General features: G+C 49.7%; 1 protein-coding gene across 11 annotated transcripts in view; it reads right to left on the bottom strand.

Annotated features, from left to right (window-relative positions):
- Positions 1-19,106, bottom strand: part of LOC138803464 (transcription factor HIVEP3-like) — a 405,830-nt gene that overhangs the window by 154,674 nt on the left and 232,050 nt on the right. The gene's annotated exons all lie outside the window — the stretch shown is intronic.

The following is a 19,106-nucleotide window of genomic DNA, read 5'->3' as shown; positions in this document are numbered from 1 at the left end:
AAGGCTGTGAATAGCTGCAGATGAGCACTAAGGCCACAACAAAGTCGATTCCCTGTGTCTCCACCACTGTTTTTTTCAGTGATGTCCTCTGAGCTGTTCCCACTAGCAATCTGACCCCAACCCAGGAAAGGGTGGGCCAGCTGCTTGTTTCAGTAGTTTAGAGGAGGAAACTGAGGTTCAGAGAGATCAAGTGACTTGCCCGAAGATCCACAGCAAGAAATGCAAAAGACGGAACTGAAACCTGGGACTCAACACTTTTTACCATCTCGGAAACCCAGACGCACATATATGAAGACACCCCTCCCACCCCCCAGACCGGAGGATTGGCACTAGTAGCCTCAGACCATCAAGGTTTCCAGACAGGCTGAAGCCACTGCCTATGGCCCTCTCTCCAGTCACTGTCTCCTGTTGCCTGTCACAAACCTCCAGTGACAAAGTCAAGAGAAAGATGGTTCTTCACAAAGAAGAGCTGCCAAGAGGTGGGAGAGCAGGGCCATCTCTTCCTCCTGAATTGCCCTGTGGCCCCAAAGGACAATCCAGCTTCACAAGATATGTGTGTGACCTGCCTAACAACACTGAGGGGAGAGCTGGGAATTCTCCAGAACCATCCAAGCCCCAACTGCTGCCTGCCACTCACAACCCCTGTTCCTTCAGCAGCTTGCATCCAGGAATGAAAGAACAAAGACACACAGCACAGATATGCAAGCCAGCATACAGTATCCCCCAGGAACCCCCAGAGAAACTGAGAGACCCTCTCTGTTCTTTCTCCTCAACCACCCTGAAGACAGGAAGACACTACAAGAGTTCCAGGCTATGCTCAACAACCCTGAAAAATGGGTGACTGTCCCTTACTTGTCTGCCTGGGCAGAGGTCTAGATTCTAAACAGATCCCTCCCTGAGTTGAAACATGTCCTTTCCACATGAATGACCTGGGGACAGGAAAAGAAGGAGGAAGGAAGGGAGGCAAGGAGGGAAGAAGGGAAGGAGAGAGGGCAGGAGGGTCCTGACATCCCCCTGAAGGCCCATAGAAAAGAGGTAAATCCCAATGGGAAGACCAGGTACCTTATTCTGTAGATGCTTTTCCTTAGGTTAACACAGCTTCCCTACCCCAGGCTCCCACGCCTTGCACTGCTCTGCAGAATCAGGTTGGGTTCGAGTTCCCCTTAAACTGAGAGAACCAGAGAAATAGAAGCCGCAACTAGGAGGTCCCAAGATCCACAGCATTCAGGACAGTTTTTGGTCTCAAACTCAGGCCTGCTGCATATAAACCCAGTGACCCTGCTCAAGTCCCTCCTTCTGCCTCTCTTCTTTCTTTTTCCTTCTGTAAAATGGGTGGGACGCTGGGAATGAGGGGCTTAGAATTCCTCTATGAAACATCCAGCCTTGAAGTGTTTGGATGCTTGTTCAGACTCAAAGCTCAATGACTGATACCAGGTCTGTTCCTAAGAGTGAATTTGGGAAGACGGTTCGAGCCCGGGATGGCGGTACCGGAAGGCAGAATGAGGGGATGAGGCAGCCAGGTTGAGCTGAGCCACCCGTGGGCCATGCTTTGTTTCTTCCTCCTTCTGCAGATGGGTAATTGATGTCCAGGGTTCTGGGGAGTTCTCCTTCACAAGCAATGCAGAAGTAGATAGGATAGGAGGAGGGGTGCTAGTCTTCACCGCATTTCATTCTCACACCCACCAGGGAGGCAGATGGCAAGTAACCCCCATTTTATGGAGGGCACTCATACTTGAGCCAGTACAGGAAAGCCCTGAGTGAATGGGACTGGAGACTTGATTTGTGGTTGTACAGAAGAGAGAGGCACATGGCTGAGAACTGAGTAACCCACAGCCAGTGCAGGGTCATGACTGAGAGGGTGACCATAGCCACATGAAGGCCAGCAGCAGTGAGCGGCCCATGAGCCACAGCTGCTTCCTATGCAAATGAGCCCCTGAGTAGCCAGTGAGTGGGTCACAGCCTCTCTGGACCCAGCTGGCCTTAGTGACACCTTCACCCCCACAGCTGCCATTGCTGGAATCCCAGACCAGACCCGCTCACAGGAAATGAGCCCCCTGCAGGGGACTTCCCCACGTTGGTCTGCTGACAGTGGCTGCCCCAGTGGATGTGGACATGTGGCTGCAGAAGGGTTGACCTTGCACTGTCAGTGAGGCCTTAGAGTAATGATGACATGTCAGCCTCATCTACCACCCGTTGTGCCCTGTCCCCTTTGCCTTTGCTCCTGCTGTCCCTGTGCCCTTGTTCTGACATTTGGCGGAACTAAGCACTGCCCCCCGCCCATTCATCCAGCACTAAGAGGCTGAGACTTACTGCTCTAAGTCACCTGCTTGGGGTCACACAGCTACCATGGGAGAGCTGGGTAAAGAAGCAGGGAATGTGTGCAGCATCTAACTGGGAACAAGACCAGTCCTTATTTAACTCGACTCAAAAATCAACAATGCAGAGGGTGGCCAGGGACCAGGAAAAGTTGGGTAAATGTTTGTCTAAGCAGTTGGTCAGTGGATTCCCCCATCCTGGAGCCCCAGACAAGTACATTGTCACAGCAAACAGACCCAAAAGTTCTGTGGGTTCAGAGCAGTGAGACCCATTTTACAGATATGAAACTGAGGTCTAGCAAGGACCAATAAGTATGCCACAAAAAGGATTGCAGCCAGGGCTCAGGCCTGTGTTGTTCCCCTACCTACCCCCACCCCAGGCCTGCTAGCTCCTTCCTGGGCTGGGGGTGGAGTGGGGTGGGGGATGAGGTCCTCCTATCAAAATCTGCCAGGCTGCTCTGTGCCCTGGTCTAAGGTGACCAGGGAGCAGTTGGTCAGCTGACCCCTCACCTCCCCTGTTCTCTGAGAGGAGAGGAAACTCTGGTCTGTGGGGGATTCCTCAAGGGGTACCGTGCCTGGTGGCCACTTCCTCTACACACTCTCATTTTCTTTGTCACTTGTTTAGTTTCTGCTTTTCTTCCCTCGTTCCTTTTTCTCAAAGCTGCTTTCATTTCCTCTGGCAGTGTCTCCCGTCCCCCTCTCCACCCCCCCCCCCAGCCCTCACTCCATCTTCTCTGTTCCTTCCAGGTCTCTCCCCCTGCCTTGGGATCCCCCAGGCTGTCTGGGCCGCAGTTCTCAGCTGGGGGCGGGGCTGCGGATGGTCAGGGACAGGAAGGGGCTGTCATCTGTCATCCTGCCTCTTCTCCAATGGTGGGAAGGCAGAATGGTTTTCAGAATGGGTCTGAGAGCCCAACCAGCCCTAGACATCTGCTCAGCCCCCTAGGCCTCAGGATCCTCCTTATCTGTGGATGTCAGGAGAAAATGAAATGACACATTTAAAACACCCTAGTTAGAAATGTACACGCATATACAAACCAATTTTGTGCCCTCAGGCCCTGCCTGTATGTCTCTCTCTGCCTGCAGTCTCTCCTTCAGGACTGGGCCTCATACCTGGCCAGAGACAGGTATCTGTCTGTGCTTCCTATATAGAACTATCTGGGCCACATAAAGGTTGTCCTGGAAAGGCAGAGAAAGTGCTCAGTTCTGCCTCTGCAGTCAAGTCACTACAGGCCTCTACAGGATCAGGAGCTGGCCTCTCCTTCAACCCCTACCAGGACTCCATGTTTCCCTGCAGATTGCCAGTGACCAGAGCAGTGGACAGCTCTGCTTGTTAGAAGGTTCCAGTCAGCTCAGACCTGGTGACCTTCACTCTCACCTTCTACTTTGATCGTCCCTTAATGGCCCCATCTCTTCTCCTTCATTGCTCTGGGCACTTGTGCAGTGCACTGGCCACCCTCCACACACACCCACAACTTGCCCTAATCCTTCTGCCTTCCAGGGAGGTAGCTTAGCAAGATGCCTAGAAGCCTCACTCTCCCTGTTCAAATCCCCTTGTGGCCTCTTGCTACCTCTGTGCCATTAGGAGTTTTCCTGATCCCTTTATGCCCAAGGAGAGGTAGCTGGGGAACAAAGATAAGCAGGTGTGTCATAGGCTGGAGCATCGTAAGTACCTCATAAATGCCACCTACTGCCACAGTGCTGGAGAGTGACGTCCAAGCCCCTCAAGGACATTGTCCATAGACCCCTTCCAAGCCAGCTGTCTGCTAGATTCTGTCTGGAAATTTCCATCTTACAATGGGCAGAAGGTCTTGATTCCAGAGCAGCTGGCATGGAGCAAGGAACCCTGGCTCTAGAATCCGATCTGTGTGCAAATCTCAGCTCCATCCCAGGTCTGCCTTCCACCTCAGTCTCCACGGGCTCATGGGCCTACAAAAACGTTTGAAGTATGAAAGAAAATGGTTTCTCTCCAAATATAAAAACTGTTGACTAAAATTGATATTTGGTTCATATGTTCAAACAATCAATCGACCTGATTTGTTACTTCCCACTCAGGTCACTATGCTTGTTCTGCCAAGATTCCTGAACACAGTGATCACTGACAAATCACAGCTGGTCCTTAATCTTACAAGTTGCTCACTGTACATAATTTTAAAAACAAAATTATATTTTAAATATATCATTTTTCCCCAGTAAAAGGATGTATTTGGAAGCCAGTAATAGTAGAGCTTGCCTATAATACCTGCTACTAAGAGGGCAGAAGGAGGAGGATCAAGATAGGAGACTGGCCAACCTAGATAAAAGTTCAAGACTCTATCTGAAATACAAACTAAAAATAAAAGAACAGGAGTCCAGCGCCAGGGATAGAGCACTTGTCCAGCAAGCATGATCCTGGAGTTCAAGCCCCAGTACTGCCAAAATCAAAGGAAAAGAAAAGGAAAAAGTATAAACTCAGAAAGAGCACGTTTGGTATACTGTGGGAGTGGTATAAGTAGGTCTTCAAATGGGCCCTTTGACAGGTCTCCTACCTCTGTCACTTGGGAGACAATCTCTTCCCCTGCAGAGGCAAGAGGTAACTGCCTCCCTCCCAAGCCTGGGTGGTCCTGAGCCCAGTGCCATGCAGCCAGCTTCCAGGCAACACTGAGGACTGAGGCAGAGCTGGGCTTGACCTTGCTGGGGTAGGGGTAGGGGCATGAGCAGACCCAGAGGAGGCTTCACTGGCCACCAGGGGAACCCTACAGGTGCTACAAACTAATGCACAGGACGGCAGGGGTTCTTATGCTCTCTGCATGTTAATAATGCATAGGCAGCCGGCGCAGGGCCATCTCAGGCCCGAGGTCAGGTGGCATTAGCAGCCCTCTAATGGTCCTAATTACCCGGGGAGGGATCCCAAGTGAGATGTGGGCGGCATGGCGGGAAGCCAGGATTCCGGGCACTTAGACTCCACAGGTGGGAGATTGGGGGTGGGGGGTGAGACAAAGGCAAGGAGAAAGTCTCTGCAGGTCTGAGCCCCATTCATGAGAACAGGGATGAACTGAGGCTTCCCGGCAAGAGCCTGAGGATGTTCATGGAGCCCAGCAGGGGCCCAACTCCTGCAGGTGGAACATCTTAGAAACAGTGCTGTCCTCCACTGGAGGGAGAAAGTGAGCAAATACAGTCATTATATTCAACAGACATTAACTAAAAATGGATGATGTAACTTGAGAGTAGGGCTGGGCTGGGGCAAGATGGGGGAGAATGACCGAAGGGGTGACGGTGACATTACAGTCACAACATGACTTCTGGAATTAAAGCCCCTTTGTACAGCTAATTAATTTCTTTTTTTAAAAAAAAAAGTAAATAGTAAGATAAAAAGAAACAAAATGAACATGGTACTGGTGCAAAAATAAAAATAAAAACAAAAACCAACATAACCAACCAAACCAACAAACAAAACCACCAGGAGAAGCTGTCCACCTCTCTCCTCTGTGAGGTGCAGAGCCTGGACTGGTTTCAAACTGCAGTCCTCAGATCTCAGCATCCTGGGTAGCTAGGATTATAGGCATGAGCCACCAATGCCCAATTTGCTTTTGAATTCTTGATGCATAGAAATGGTTCAAGTAATAAATGATGAAAACATGCCCAATAAATACTGGCAGACAAAGGTTCCTATTGCTGGACAATTTCTCTATGGAACAGGTTCAACACAAGGCAAGGCCAAGAAGAGTCTTCAGGACATACAGAATCAACAAGAGAGGAGGGGCCTGGTGCTCCAGAAGGTCTGAGCACATGGAAAAGTCTGACAGCCACACGCAGCTGGGCCACTGGGTGAGCCCAGGTAGGAAAATGAAGGATCCTGATTTGGACTCAAGAAAGCAAGGAGGGCAGAATTAACTAGTAGAGGTAGTATTAGCTAGGAGGGGTTGGGGTTAACTGGCAAAGAGAGGCACTAACTACCAGATAGTAGTGTTAACTTGTGTTAATGTAGTGTTAATGAGACCTAGGGCGACACATCCACCCAGGCATGGAATATGGAGGGCAGAGGTGCCAGGGAAGGTGGCTAAGTAAAGGTCACTAGGGCTAGTCTAGGGGCACAGAAAGGCAGGGGAGGGCTGTCCTATGTGGGGGTGGTGCCCCAGGACACCCTCACCTGGTCAGATGATATCTGCCATCGTTCTTGTTGCTCCCTGCCTCAGCTGACCCATCCCCTCACACAGCTCTGCCTGGTTCTCCTCACACAGCACCAGCATCAGGAAGCTCTGCTCATCAGGTCCCAACCCTTCCCATCCAGGCCTGTGCCCTTCAATAGATTCCCCTCCCCCAAGCACCCCAAGTTATATTTTCCCCAAACTTCTCTTTTTCACAGGTCCCTGTTGGGGTTAGGCAGGGCTGAGGTGAGTGGGAGATGACAGGACACCCAGGTTTCCTACCCTCCACAATGTCGGGGGCACCCCCAGAATCAGGCTTCCTGGCCTCTAGTATCTGATTCACACACATCTCTACAACTCAGCCCTGGGCCTGGTACACAGCAGGTGCTAAATACATAACAGGATAAATGACCTGGAAGAAGTTCCATTTCACAAACAGAGCAGTTCACAGCATGCTGAGAAGTCACAGAGAGGAAATTTGGTGTCAGTAAATTTTCAGGCTGATCTCTGGTCATCTTTTCTGTCATTGCCCCTGGGGCCTGCTGGTCTCTTCCTGGCTGCTCTGGGCAGCAGGCCACATGGGCTGTGCTAACACCAGTGGAGGGGGTGGGCAATAGGACAATGTATTTGGACACTCCAACGAAATGCTGATAGCCAGTGTCCCAACTCCCAGGCACTAAGTGACAATTGCTGTAAGGAGCAAGAGCCTATGAGGTAGCAGATTCCACCCAAGGCCATGCTGTCCCTGCCTTCTCATATATCACAGGCTTCACTGCCTATGGGGAGAACCCTCAGTGTCTACCAGACTACCCCCCATATCCAGGAGGAAACTGAGACCACAGCAGAAGAGACTTGAAAGTCCTTGAGCTGAGGGTGGAGTCAACACTCACTGGAGACAGACCTGAGCCAGAGAGCCTGGACTATGTGGTTGAGTGACTGAGCAAGATCCATCTTGCCTATGGAGAGGGCTGGAGAGCCTGAGGTACCCAGGAAGGGTCTAGCAGGACCAGATGCCACCAGCAGGGAAGTGGCAACTGAGGGCTCCTGTCAGGGGACTCAGAGAAGCAAGGTGCCTAGGGCAGGCCTCCAGTTCTGGGTGCCTTTGGTCCCTCTTACCCTTCCACAGCAGCCTGGGGCTCCTAGGGCTCCTGGTATTTGATGCTCATCGCCACAGGGTTAAATGGATAGTAGCTTTTGACCTTAGATGTCACTGCATCAGAATCGAGGTCCCCATCATGTACACTAGCTGTGCAGCCTTGGCTGGCTAGTTAACCTCTCCGGTCTTTAGTTTTCTCACATCTGGAAAATGGAATTGTGACACTCCAACACAGCCAGGATGAAGGCACCAGTTGGTATGTATGCAGCATGGCCCTTGTTCTAGAGAAGGTAGAGCTAAATCTTCATTCAGTGAATATATAAGAAGTGGATTGATTCTAGGTAGATGTTTCTAGCACCCTCTGTTGAGCTCAGAGTTTAGACTGATGTGGGTACAATTGATGGTCACTAAATATTTCGCTGACTCACCACTTACTGCTACAGGGGAGCTGTGGGTCACATCTGTGATTTAGAAAGATCCTCAGGCTACCAGGGTATAGGGAAGCTGGAGAAGACGAAGGCCAAAGCTAAAAGACCAGGGAAAAGGAGGTCATAATTATCCAGGGAGAAGGAAGGTAAGCCTGGCGTGGCTGAGCCAGGCCAGTGGCTAGAGGGCCCATCGCCAGTGATATACAGGGGCAGAAGCAATAGTAGCCAGATCCCTAGTCATGGAGGGAGGCTGGGGGTAGACAGAACAGGAGAAAATACCCATCCTTAAGGGTGGCTGATGTCTCTAGTATTCTTCACTGTGTAGGAAAAGCAACTTGAAGGCTGTGGACTGTGGTGGGATAAAGACCCACCAAGTGAGGCACATGGCCCTGGGTATTTTAAGAAGAGACTTAGAGAGCATTCAAAGTGAGTTGTTGTCTGTAGAGTACAGTGTTTGTGACACCAAATGTACCCTGCATTTGGGATCAAGACATGGCCCGCCATCTTGCTCTAACAATAACCATCTTCTGATGATTTTTAGCACCTGATCCTCTCTCAAGCATTCCGTTTGCTGCAAGATATCTACAATCTTTGGCAGATGTTTCTATTGCACCTCCATCTGACAGAGGAAGAACCTGATGCCCAGAAGCTCAGTCATCTTGCTCACTGAGTTAGTAGCAAAGCACAGACCAGGATCAAGCATAGGGAATTCCCATGGAGCACTCACTATTCAGGAGATCATCTCCTTCCTTTGAGCCCACAAGATGTGTCTGGTACACAGTGACAATACATCAGCGTTTGCTGGGCTGCTGATGCTGATGGAGGCATTGAAGAGGACTATGGTGATAGGGATGGAGGCGAGGACTTGTGTCCTGTGTTTGATTCAATCTGTTTGACAACATTAGGAGGAAGGGATTAGCATTCCTTAGTTGCAAGGTGGGGATGTTTGGAGTTGAGTCATGCATACATATACCTTCAGCCTCTGCCTGAAGCCCAGTCACCATCATCTGAAGGATCCAGACTCCACTCATGCCCCTCTTTCACTTCCCACCACTCTGCCACTCCTTCCCCATGGGGCTGACATGCTAGAGCTCTCTGAAGCCCCATGATCTGGGAGCCAGGCATCGTTGGAGAATTCAGCCCATCTCTCTCCTTCACCGCCAACACAGGAGCTCCCTGACAGGCGGATGAAGGAAGTCTGCACTATTCCCCAGCCACCCACATGCTATCTAAATTCACCGCCAGACAAAGCCAGCTCTTTGTCTTGGCGCCTCCCTCCCTCCCTGCCATTCATGGGCTGAGAGATTTCGCTTCCAGTAAGTGGAAGCTAGAGAGAGAGGGGGGAGTGACAGAGAGAGAGAGAGAGAGAGAGAGAGAGAGAGAGAGAGAGAGAGAGAGAGAGAGAGAGAGAGAGAGAGAGAGAGAGAGAGAGAGAGGGAGGGAGAGAGGGAGAGGGAGAGGGAGAGGGAGAGGGAGAGGGAGAGGGAGAGGGAGAGCAGAAGAGGTTGAGAAAGAATGGAGGGAGAGGTAGCAATATTGAATCAGACCTAACTTAGCCCCATTGTCAAAGTGACAACTCATTTAAGAAAAATCATTTGTAGGCTGCTACACAGGGAGACACTGCCTCTGAAGAGCCACTTTTCTGTGTTCAGGCACCTGCAGCTATGCCACCCATGGGAGTATCACACAGCCTTCCATGTGCCCACTCAGGAGACCACCTGACAATGGTTCTAGATTCTGATCTCTCCATGCTGAGAAGCAAGCAGAGCCCAGGCTCCCATCTTTTCCCTTGGGTAAACAAGATAAGTGTCCAATGTCCAGTGTTTGGCTGGGTCCCTGCAGATCGCTGGCTCTGCAGTACTATGACAGGTAAGAGACCAAGTCCCCTTGGAGAAACCACAGGTGCTCTGCTTACCCTAGAGAGACCAGTGAGCCAAGAAGACTTAGGGTCTTGGAGTGGCAAAGCTGCCTGGTTTGAGGGAAAGGGTGTCTCCAGCCCTTCTTGTTTCCTGAGAACCTGGTAAAACTATTCCAGGGGTCATAGTGGCACTCAAGCAGGTGTCCTGAAAACACAGGGCCCTGGCTTCTCATCTGTGGCCTGAGAGGACTGGACCTCATTCATGTCACTTCACACCCTGAGTCCAGGATTAGTACTTAGTGCAGAAGCAGTATGAGGAAGCAGGGCATACACTGATGGCTTCCTCTAGCAAACATCCATGGACTCTTTGACTCTGCATGGGTCATTCAGGGATAAGATGCTGAGAGGTCCATGTGTTCTGGAGCAGCTCAGAGCCAAAGCAAGAATCAGGTAAAGCAGAGGTCATGATGTTAGGAAGCTAGACAACCCTCCAGAGCCTCTGGGGGAGGTGTGGGAAAACCAGAGGAATTCTGGCTTGTTCTCCACCCAGACGTTGGGTCGCTGAGATCCTCTGACATTTCTAAGGCTAACTTCTTCAGGTTACTATGCCCTTCTCAGACCTTGTGCCCAACCCTGCCAGCTTCAGGCACCATCCAAACAAAGCAAGGCCTTACTTACTAAGCCTTTGCCTTGGAAAAGGCAAGACCTTTGCGCTGGCTCACTGTTGAGGATGCCCATTTAAACAGACTTTGGGGCCTCATTAGCCTGTGTGTAAAGCATATTGGAATCACTTACAAGCTATATGGCTCTAGGTTTTCCCTTCTACCTGATGTGGGTGAACCACACTCTCTTGCTGGGGGGATAGATAAAGACAATGAGTTGATGCCATGACCTGATCCTGCCATCTCCTGCAGCCCTTGGAGTATAGCTGATACCATTATCCTTCATATCTCAGGTAAGACCTTATCTCTGCCAAGACCATGATGGGTCCTTCACTCTTCAAAGCTTGAGTTAGAAGCATCTGTGTGTCTCTAGGAGGCCTGCGACATACCGCTGTCATTGGCCACAGAGTCCCAAGCTAAATGTCACATGAAGCAGTCTGTGGTTCCACTAACCTCTGAAAAATCAGGAAGTCTTATTCACAAGCACTCATCTGGTCCCCGACACCTTGCCTCACAGGTGAAGAGACAGAGTCAGGATGAAAGATGACCTGCCAGGGTCCTGTGGTTGTTTACACAGGAGTGGGGTATATAACACAGCCAGGGATTTATGTTAATAATTGCATTTTGTTTTATTATTACTATTTTTGGCAGTTCTGGGGTTTGAACTGAGGGCTTCATACTTGGGAGACAGGCGCTCTACCACTTGAGCCATGCATCCAGCCTACAACTGCATTTTGAATAAGTTTTTTGTTGTAAAAAATAGTGTCCAGAGGGGACTGGGAAGGTGGCTCAGTGGTAGAGCGCTTGCCTTGCATGCTTGAGGCCCTGGGTTTGATTCCTTAGCACCACATAAGCAAAAAGAAAAAGCCAGAAGTGGCGCTGTGGCTCAAGTGGTAGAGCGCTAGCCTTGAGCTGAAGAGCTGAGGGACAGCGCCCAGGCTCAGAGTTCAGGCCCCATGACCGGACCCTCCCCCCCCCAAAAAAAATAGTGTACAGAGGGGTTACAGTTACATGAGCAAAGTAATGAGTCCATTTCCTATAAAGCATTGTTGCCTACAACTGCATTTTAAATAAGGATCAACAGTGCCTTTAACCAAGGCCTTTGTGACCTTGAGGATCTCAAGCCCCTGGCAAACTTAAAAGGAAGAGATTTTTGGAAAAGGGGATTTAATGAATGGATTATTTTATTTTATTTTATTTGGGGCTTAAACTCAGGGGCCTGCGTGTTGTCCCTTCACTTTTTGGCTCAAAGCCACAACTCTGGTTCCAGATTTTTGGTAATTAGACATAAGAGACTCATGGACGCTTTTGCCCAGGCTGGCTTCAAACTTCGGTCCTCAGACCTCAACCTCCTGAGTAGCTAGGATAATAGGTGTGAGCCACTGGCACTCAGTTCAAAGGGACTTTAAATAGGAAGATGTTTCACAGATTTGTGAGGCTCTACAGTCCTAAAAATAAAGCAGATATCACAAACCTATCCTGGTACAACAGACCCTTTCATGCCAGATCATATATCAGGATCATTCTTTCCCTGCTCTGTAAGCTGTGATGGAGTTGGATCCTCCCCTCCCCCCAGTCTGCAGCAAACCATCTGACTCGGACATGTAGCTTGCCCAAGGTCACAGCTCCTAACACTGATGCTCAAGTTCAGCACCTTTTTGGAGGGCAGCTATTCTACTGCCCAGGCCAGGCCTGATTGCTAGCAGACAGACAGATGCCTATGGAGCAGACCCACCCCAAGTCTGGGCAAGACAGACCAAGTTCTGTACCTATTTGAAAGTGGGAACAGGAGAAACCTTCTGGGGTAGCTAGAGTATACCCAAGGACAAGATAAATAGCCTTGGCCTCAGAGGCCCAGGCCAAGACCTCAGAAAACAACCCAGAAACACAGCCAGTCCTCAGGAGTCGCTAAGCCAGTGGGGATCCCAGGCATCGTGCCATGAGGAAGCGTGCTTTTCCTCAGGTGCCAGTTCTACTTGGAGATGTGGGGGCTGGTGTTTGTTTGTTTGTTTGTTTGTTTGTTCTTAACAAATCTTAGCTGGGCACTGGTGACTCACATTGAGCTACTACTCAGGAAGCTGAAATCTGAGACTCACAGTTCAAAGCAAAGCCAGCCTGAACAGAAAACTCTACAAGACTCTTATTTCCAATTGACCACCAAAAGGCCAGAAGTGGAATTGCGGTTCAAGCAGTAGGACACTAGCCTTGAGAGAAAAAGCTAAGAGATAGCGCCCAGCTCCTGAGTTCACCCCCCAGTACTGGCACAAACAAACAAAACTCAATCCTGATATATTACGAGAAAGAATGCGAAATATATGAACACGTTAAAAGGAGACTTAAATTCCAAAGAAACTCATTTGCTCTTCCCTGTACAAAGTTTAAGAGGTTCTGAACTAGTCCAGCCTTCTCATAAAATGAAGAAAGAAGCTGCAGCACAAGGTATTAAGTGATTTGCTTGAGGTCAGTTTGTTTACTGAATCTCAACTCGGGCCCAAAAGAGAAGCACTCCTATGCCCAGTCTGGGACCAATTCAGCCTTGCTGCTTATATCTATACTGCTTTGGGCTGGTTAATTATCTTCCTAGAACCTCAATTTCCTCATCCGTAAAATGGGACAATAGTCTTAAGGGAATGGATTCATGAACCAGCACAGCACACAGAATTAGTCTCCCTGCCCTCTTGCCTTTTCAATCAGAGTAAAGACAGAAAGACCCACTCAACTCTTAGTCTCCAAGACTGTGGATTCCAGCAATAGCCCACCATTTTATTTTATTTTATTTTTAACTTAGCCTCACACTTGCAAGGCTGGCACTCTGCTGCTGAGCCCCACCCCCAGCCCATTGTCGCACCATTTGTAATGAACCCTGGTACCCGTTAGACCACAGCATTTCACAAAGTTCCTCTACTCCATCATCCATAGGAAGATGTGGTGCTTGGAATACTCTCACAACCACCGGAAGGCTGAATTCCCTGGGCCACCCACTGCTACTTGCAGAGGAAACAGAAATCTCTGAAAATAGAATCTGAATCGATGCTCAGGACTCGAAGCCACAAAGTGTAGCAATGCCCCAGGGGCCCGCACCAGCCCAGCCCGAGCAGCCTCAGCTGTCCTGCTGGCCCTGCGGGGGTTTCCGGGCAGCCTGGAGTCAGATTGCGACATCTCCAGCAAGCTAGAGGTCATGTGTCTTCCCAGGGCAGCCCGAACAAATGGGGAACTCCAGGAAACCAGGCTAGTGGGGAGAAGAGCTGGAGCCAAGAGCTGGAGCCCTGAGGTTAAAGAGGCAATGTGTCTTAGATTTCATCCAGGCCACAGCCCACACGCCCAAAGAGGGAGGCCCAGACTTGAAGGAAATAGCATAGCAGTGTGACAGCACTAGTGACCTCCTAACTGAGCACTGGGAACACTGAGGCTCAGAGGGTGAGTAAGGGTCCCTCAATAGTTACCTAGCTACCAGAGGAGTCCAGGGGAAGCCCCCATACCTTTTATTCCTTCTGGAAGAAAGTGTGGGCTCCCTCACTGGATCCAACTGTACCCAGACCCATCCAATATTTACAAAGCACTTCTCTCCAGACACTCCCAAGACTGTTTCACATTCTTACAGTGAATCCTGGAAGGCAATGGGGGAATCACACCCACTGTACAGATGAGAAAAATCAAGGCTCGCAGAGACCCAGGTGTCTGTTCCACCTCTCCAACATCAGCCCAGCCTAGCACCACTGCCTTCCCAAGTGACAACAACTCAGTGTTTCCAGAATGTCTCCACAGCCACCCACTGGCCAGCCATGGGCAGTCCTTTCCCATCTACCACCACAGTGCATTGTTCATTCCCATTTGAGAGGAGAAAATAGGACCAAGAGGTTAAGTAACTTGCAGCAGTCACACAGCTAAAAAGTGGTAGATCTGGGATTCAAATAGTTCTCATCCCCTGCCTGTAGTTCACCAAGTCATATAGCTGGCTGCTAACAGAATGGGGAATCTAGGCACTGGTGACAGTGTGACGCCACCTCCCCCAGCTCTGATGACCATTCTGCCTCCAGGGGCATTCAAAGGAGCTCAATGCATGGTCTGCTTGTGTGTGTGTGTGTGTGTGTGTGTGTGTGTGTGTGTGTGTGTGTGTGTGTGTGTGTGTGTGTGTGTGTGTGTGTGTGTGTGTGTGCGCGTGTGCAAGTGTGTATGTGTGTGGGTGTGTGGGTGCGTGCACACGTACACATTCATAGGTGAGTCACACCATCCAGGACACCTCTGGGCCCTCAGCTTGCTGGGTTATCTTAAAAATTACATGGCAGCACCTGTGAAAATACTTGGTGAAGGCCGGCACATGCGGGTACCCCCGCAATGGCTCCCCTGCCTTCCTCCACCCTCCTGGCTGAGTCTGTTGAGAACGCTGAGAAGTGCTCTAGCCTGTAGCTAGGCACCGCTGGAATGGAACCCTCCATCCTGCCAGAACCCAGGGAGGCTGGGAGAGGAGGGAGCAGACCTGGGGAGCCCAGCATGGTTCTGGAATGAGACTGTCCACTTCTTTCCCTGGCCTTGGCGAGCCTGTGAACGCATTGTGGGTACCAAGAGTGGGACAGAAGTGAGAACCGATGTGCACTGAGGCTAGTCAGGCAAGGTGTCCCTTGGCAGCCATTCTGAGCGGGTCTGACAAATGCCCCTCACTGTCTAGGCTCTAGCTCAAAGCTCTCACCCTTCTCCCCGCCCTGGATCTGACAACCAGTCTTTGGGAGGCTCCCATTCTACCCTGCCACACAGATGAGGAGGCAGCTGGGAAGCCCGGTCCCCAGTGCCCAGTGGTAATCTTGGACCATTCATTAGTCCCCAGCAGAGTAAACCTGAAGAGGCCTTGCCTTTCCTGGGCCTCGAGTTCTCCACTTCTGGGGGTCCCTCTCAACATCCATGACTGGGGGTCCTAGTCCTGGAATGGGCAAGAGGGAGGCGGCAGGGTGGCTGGAGAGTGTGTCCAAGTAGAGGCTAGAGCTCTCTATGTTCTCAACAGACCCAGCCAGGGAGGGCAGGGGCGGTCTGGGAGCCATTGCTGCGCTACCCACCGTGTACCTGTCCTCACCAAGCATTTTCACATATGTCATCCCATCTAATTTCTAAGATAACCCTGTGAAGCAAAATTTAGAGCTCAGAGAAGGAAAAGAGCCTTACTGTAGATGCACAGCTAGGAGCAAAGGAACTGTGGCAGGAAGGAAGGACTATTTGCCTTTAAGGAAGGAAGGTACACATCCTTTTTCTTCCTTGTCCCTGCATCTTTCCTTCTTTGCCCTCCTCTCTCCTCTTCCCCCAGCGTAGCCTGTCAGCTAGAACTATAGCAGAAGCGAGACAAGGATCAGGGGCAGAGGGCAGCCTCACCCTTGCCCAGTCCCACTTCTGTCTAGCTGGTGTCCTAGCCAGATAGGTAGCATGCCTAGCTGTCTTTCCATGGGGGGTAGTTGGTGCCTCCCCCTGCCCTGCCCCATCTCCGTGCTCCCGCCCAGGAGTCAATGACTAATGGTACCGTGGCTGACTAAACTGCCTTTGTGGGCCCCAATGGTGGAAACCTGTCTAGGTTCCTTCCTCATCAATCCTCAGTTTCATCTCCTGGGCTTGGGGTCTCTCATCTGGCCCTAGCTTGCTCAGAGAGAGCCCCCCACACAGGCGAATCACACAGCTACATGGCTCATACATAGCCCTCTTGTGCTGCTTGCCAGGGGCTGAGTTGGGGCTGTAGGGATGGATGGCACTGGCATGGATTTGCAACGGTGTAACAACATGTCCATGACTTCACTTCTCTCAGCAGCCTGAAATCCCTGATTCATTCAATCCAGGACTACTTTGAAAACTAAAAGGATGCCAAGCATATAGTAGGTGCTCAACAAATCTTAGCTTTTCCTTTTAATAGTCTAAAAGGTACTAAAAAATCAAGGGCCAAGGTACTTGATTGGCCAACAAAACAAAACAATAAGAAGTGCTTTCTTTCTTGACTTGGCTTGTGGTGAGATAAGCACATGCTTTTTAGAATTAAATTTGACTGGGCTTCAGCCCTTCACACTCACACTATTCCATTATGAAGTGGACCCTGCACATCCAGTTTCTACAACCAGAAGTTTTGTGGGAAGCTGGTACCAAACACTTTTTTTTTTGCCAGTCTTGGGGCTTGAACTCAGGGCCTGGGCACTGTCCCTAAGCCTCTCGGTGCTCAAGGCTAGCACTCTATCACTTGAACCACAACGCCACTACTAGCTTTTTCTGTTTATGTGGTACTGAAGAAATGAACCCAGGGCTTCATGCATGCTAGGCAAGCACTCTACCACTAAGCCACATTCCCAGCCCTGATGCCAAATATTATAATCATCCACCCATCCATTTTTGTCAATCTATTCATCACCATTTTATCTATTTTCCATCCTCCATCCCTTCATCTATCCATACTTTTGGGGGTACTGGTAATTGAACCTAGGACTTTACACATGTTAGACAAGTGTAAGCCACAGTCCTAACCTCATCTATCCATCCTTCCAACCCTCTAGCTAATCTTCCTCCCATCTACCCACTTGTCTTCCTTCATTCCTTCCATCTATCCTTCCATGTCCATCTATATCCTTCTATATCCATCTGTCTATTCATTATCTATTCATCCATCTATCCATTATATCCATCCTTCCACATATTCTATGTTGAATATCTACCAGCCCAGGAACTCTAAACACAAGGAACAAAGTAAAGCTCCTACATACTTCAGTGTTGGCTCAGGCACCGTATAGGTGGCCAATCTCCTTTTCCACTGATTGGAGATGGAGAAAAAGGTTTCTCCCTTCTCCAGTGTCTGCCTTGCTGACATTGTCTTTCCTTCCTTCCACATGCATGTCTCCTAGCTAGTGACTTCCACATGCATGGTGATTTTGCACTAAGTGACTTGTCTCCTACAAGGATGCAGGTTTTCTCTAGAGCACACATCACCAAGTGCACACACACACACTCTCCTCCTGCCAGGTGTGTTCCCAGTATTGTTCATGGCCCACAGTTGCCTGTACTCTCTTTTCTCTGCAAGGATCAACACAATGCTTTACACACAGGACAAATTTCCTCCTTCAGCTGATCCCCCTTTATCAAATCACTGATTTATTTTCAGCATGGCACCCTTGCTGCTTAGAACTTCCTGTGGTTGGGTTTATTTAGAAGGTTGCATGGGGGAGCAGTGAAGAGTGAAGTCTTGGAAGCTGTGTCTGGATTCCAAGTTCATTGCCTCAGCTGTCTGACCTTGAACAAGTGGTGAGCATGACCTCAGTTTTACTGTCTGTAAGGTGGAGACTCATATTAGAAACAATTTTTTAGAGCTGTGGCAAGGATTCAATGGGATTAAGTCATGTCCCTAATGAAGTCAGTACTGCATTCTCTAAGTAGATATTTGGAGATGGTTCCCCATCTCTGGGGTAGGGCATGGGAAGGATGCCACTGATGGTAGGGTATAGGAACCAGAGATGAGAAATGTTGCAACATACAACATGCCCTGAGAAAGTAAGCACTGCCCATCAGGGTACCACTGTATTCCCATGGAGAAACTATGACAAGGGCTTTAGTGAGCTTGGTACATGGCAGATGCCCACTGAATGTGACTATGACTTCTTTACTGTCCCCCCAGCCATGTAAGCTCTGTAAGAGCAGGAAAGGGCCCATCTGTCTTGCACGGGGCTGCTAAGTCCTCAGGAATTCAGAAATGGCCTAGTATATGGCAGATATTGGATGAATGAATGAATGAATGAACATAGAACAAATGCATTGCTAATAAGAGCTTGATTAAATGGCTCTTTGGTCAAGCATCAATTCTGATCTCAATTAGTGAGGCAGTAGGGGAAACAGCTGCCCCCTTCTGGGTGCCCAGGACCACCCTTCCTTCCAGGTCTGTGCAGATTAAAGGACACCCAGGGGCTAGTCACTTGTTCCTCACTGGGATATACTATCTGACTCATAGGAGCTTCTTGTATTTCCCAACAGCTAGTGGGATGGGATCCATTTGGCTTCCTTCTTTGATCCTGAGCATGGGGGATCTGGTCCTGGGGAGGACTCAGAGAACACTCAAGTGTTTCATTATTTTCTTCTTCTCTCTTTGTTCATGTATGCAACCAAGCACCTTCAACTCTGATTGTGCAGTACCCTTGGGGCACAGAAGGAAAGGTAAGGCCAGGGACTCCAGAGGGACAGTTCTTGCCAGAAGTCTCTATTTCAGTTCTGATCAGACATTCTCTCTCCTGACTCATCTTCCACCTTGGTAACACAGAGCTCTGTCCTACTTCCTAGTCAGCCTTGTAAAACTTGTCCTGGAACCTTTGCTAAGCATCGACTGTGCAGAGGAAGAGCTGAGCGAAACCAGTTCCTTGTGGCTAGCGAGTCGACTCCTGTGTTGAGGGAGACAGCCATGAGCAGAGGTGCTGGTGAGACAGGCCAGATGTGGAAGCTTTAGGAGATCATGTCAAATGGAGCTGAGTTCCTGACACTCCATAGAAGCTATGTTGAATTCAGCTGGATTTTCTTAATGGTTTTAGTTTTGTTTTTCTAAAAGTTCTGCTTGGTAAGTTCTGCTTGGTCAGGAAGGTGAAGCCTTGTTTTATGGGATCTGCTCAGCTGAGGAGTGAAAGAA

Source organism: Dipodomys merriami, unplaced genomic scaffold (assembly GCF_024711535.1).
Source record: "Dipodomys merriami isolate MVZ:Mamm:240054 unplaced genomic scaffold, mDipMer1.0.p SCAF_34, whole genome shotgun sequence".
NCBI classification, from domain to species: Eukaryota; Metazoa; Chordata; class Mammalia; order Rodentia; family Heteromyidae; genus Dipodomys; species Dipodomys merriami.
This window is presented reverse-complemented; position numbering and strand designations above follow the sequence as displayed.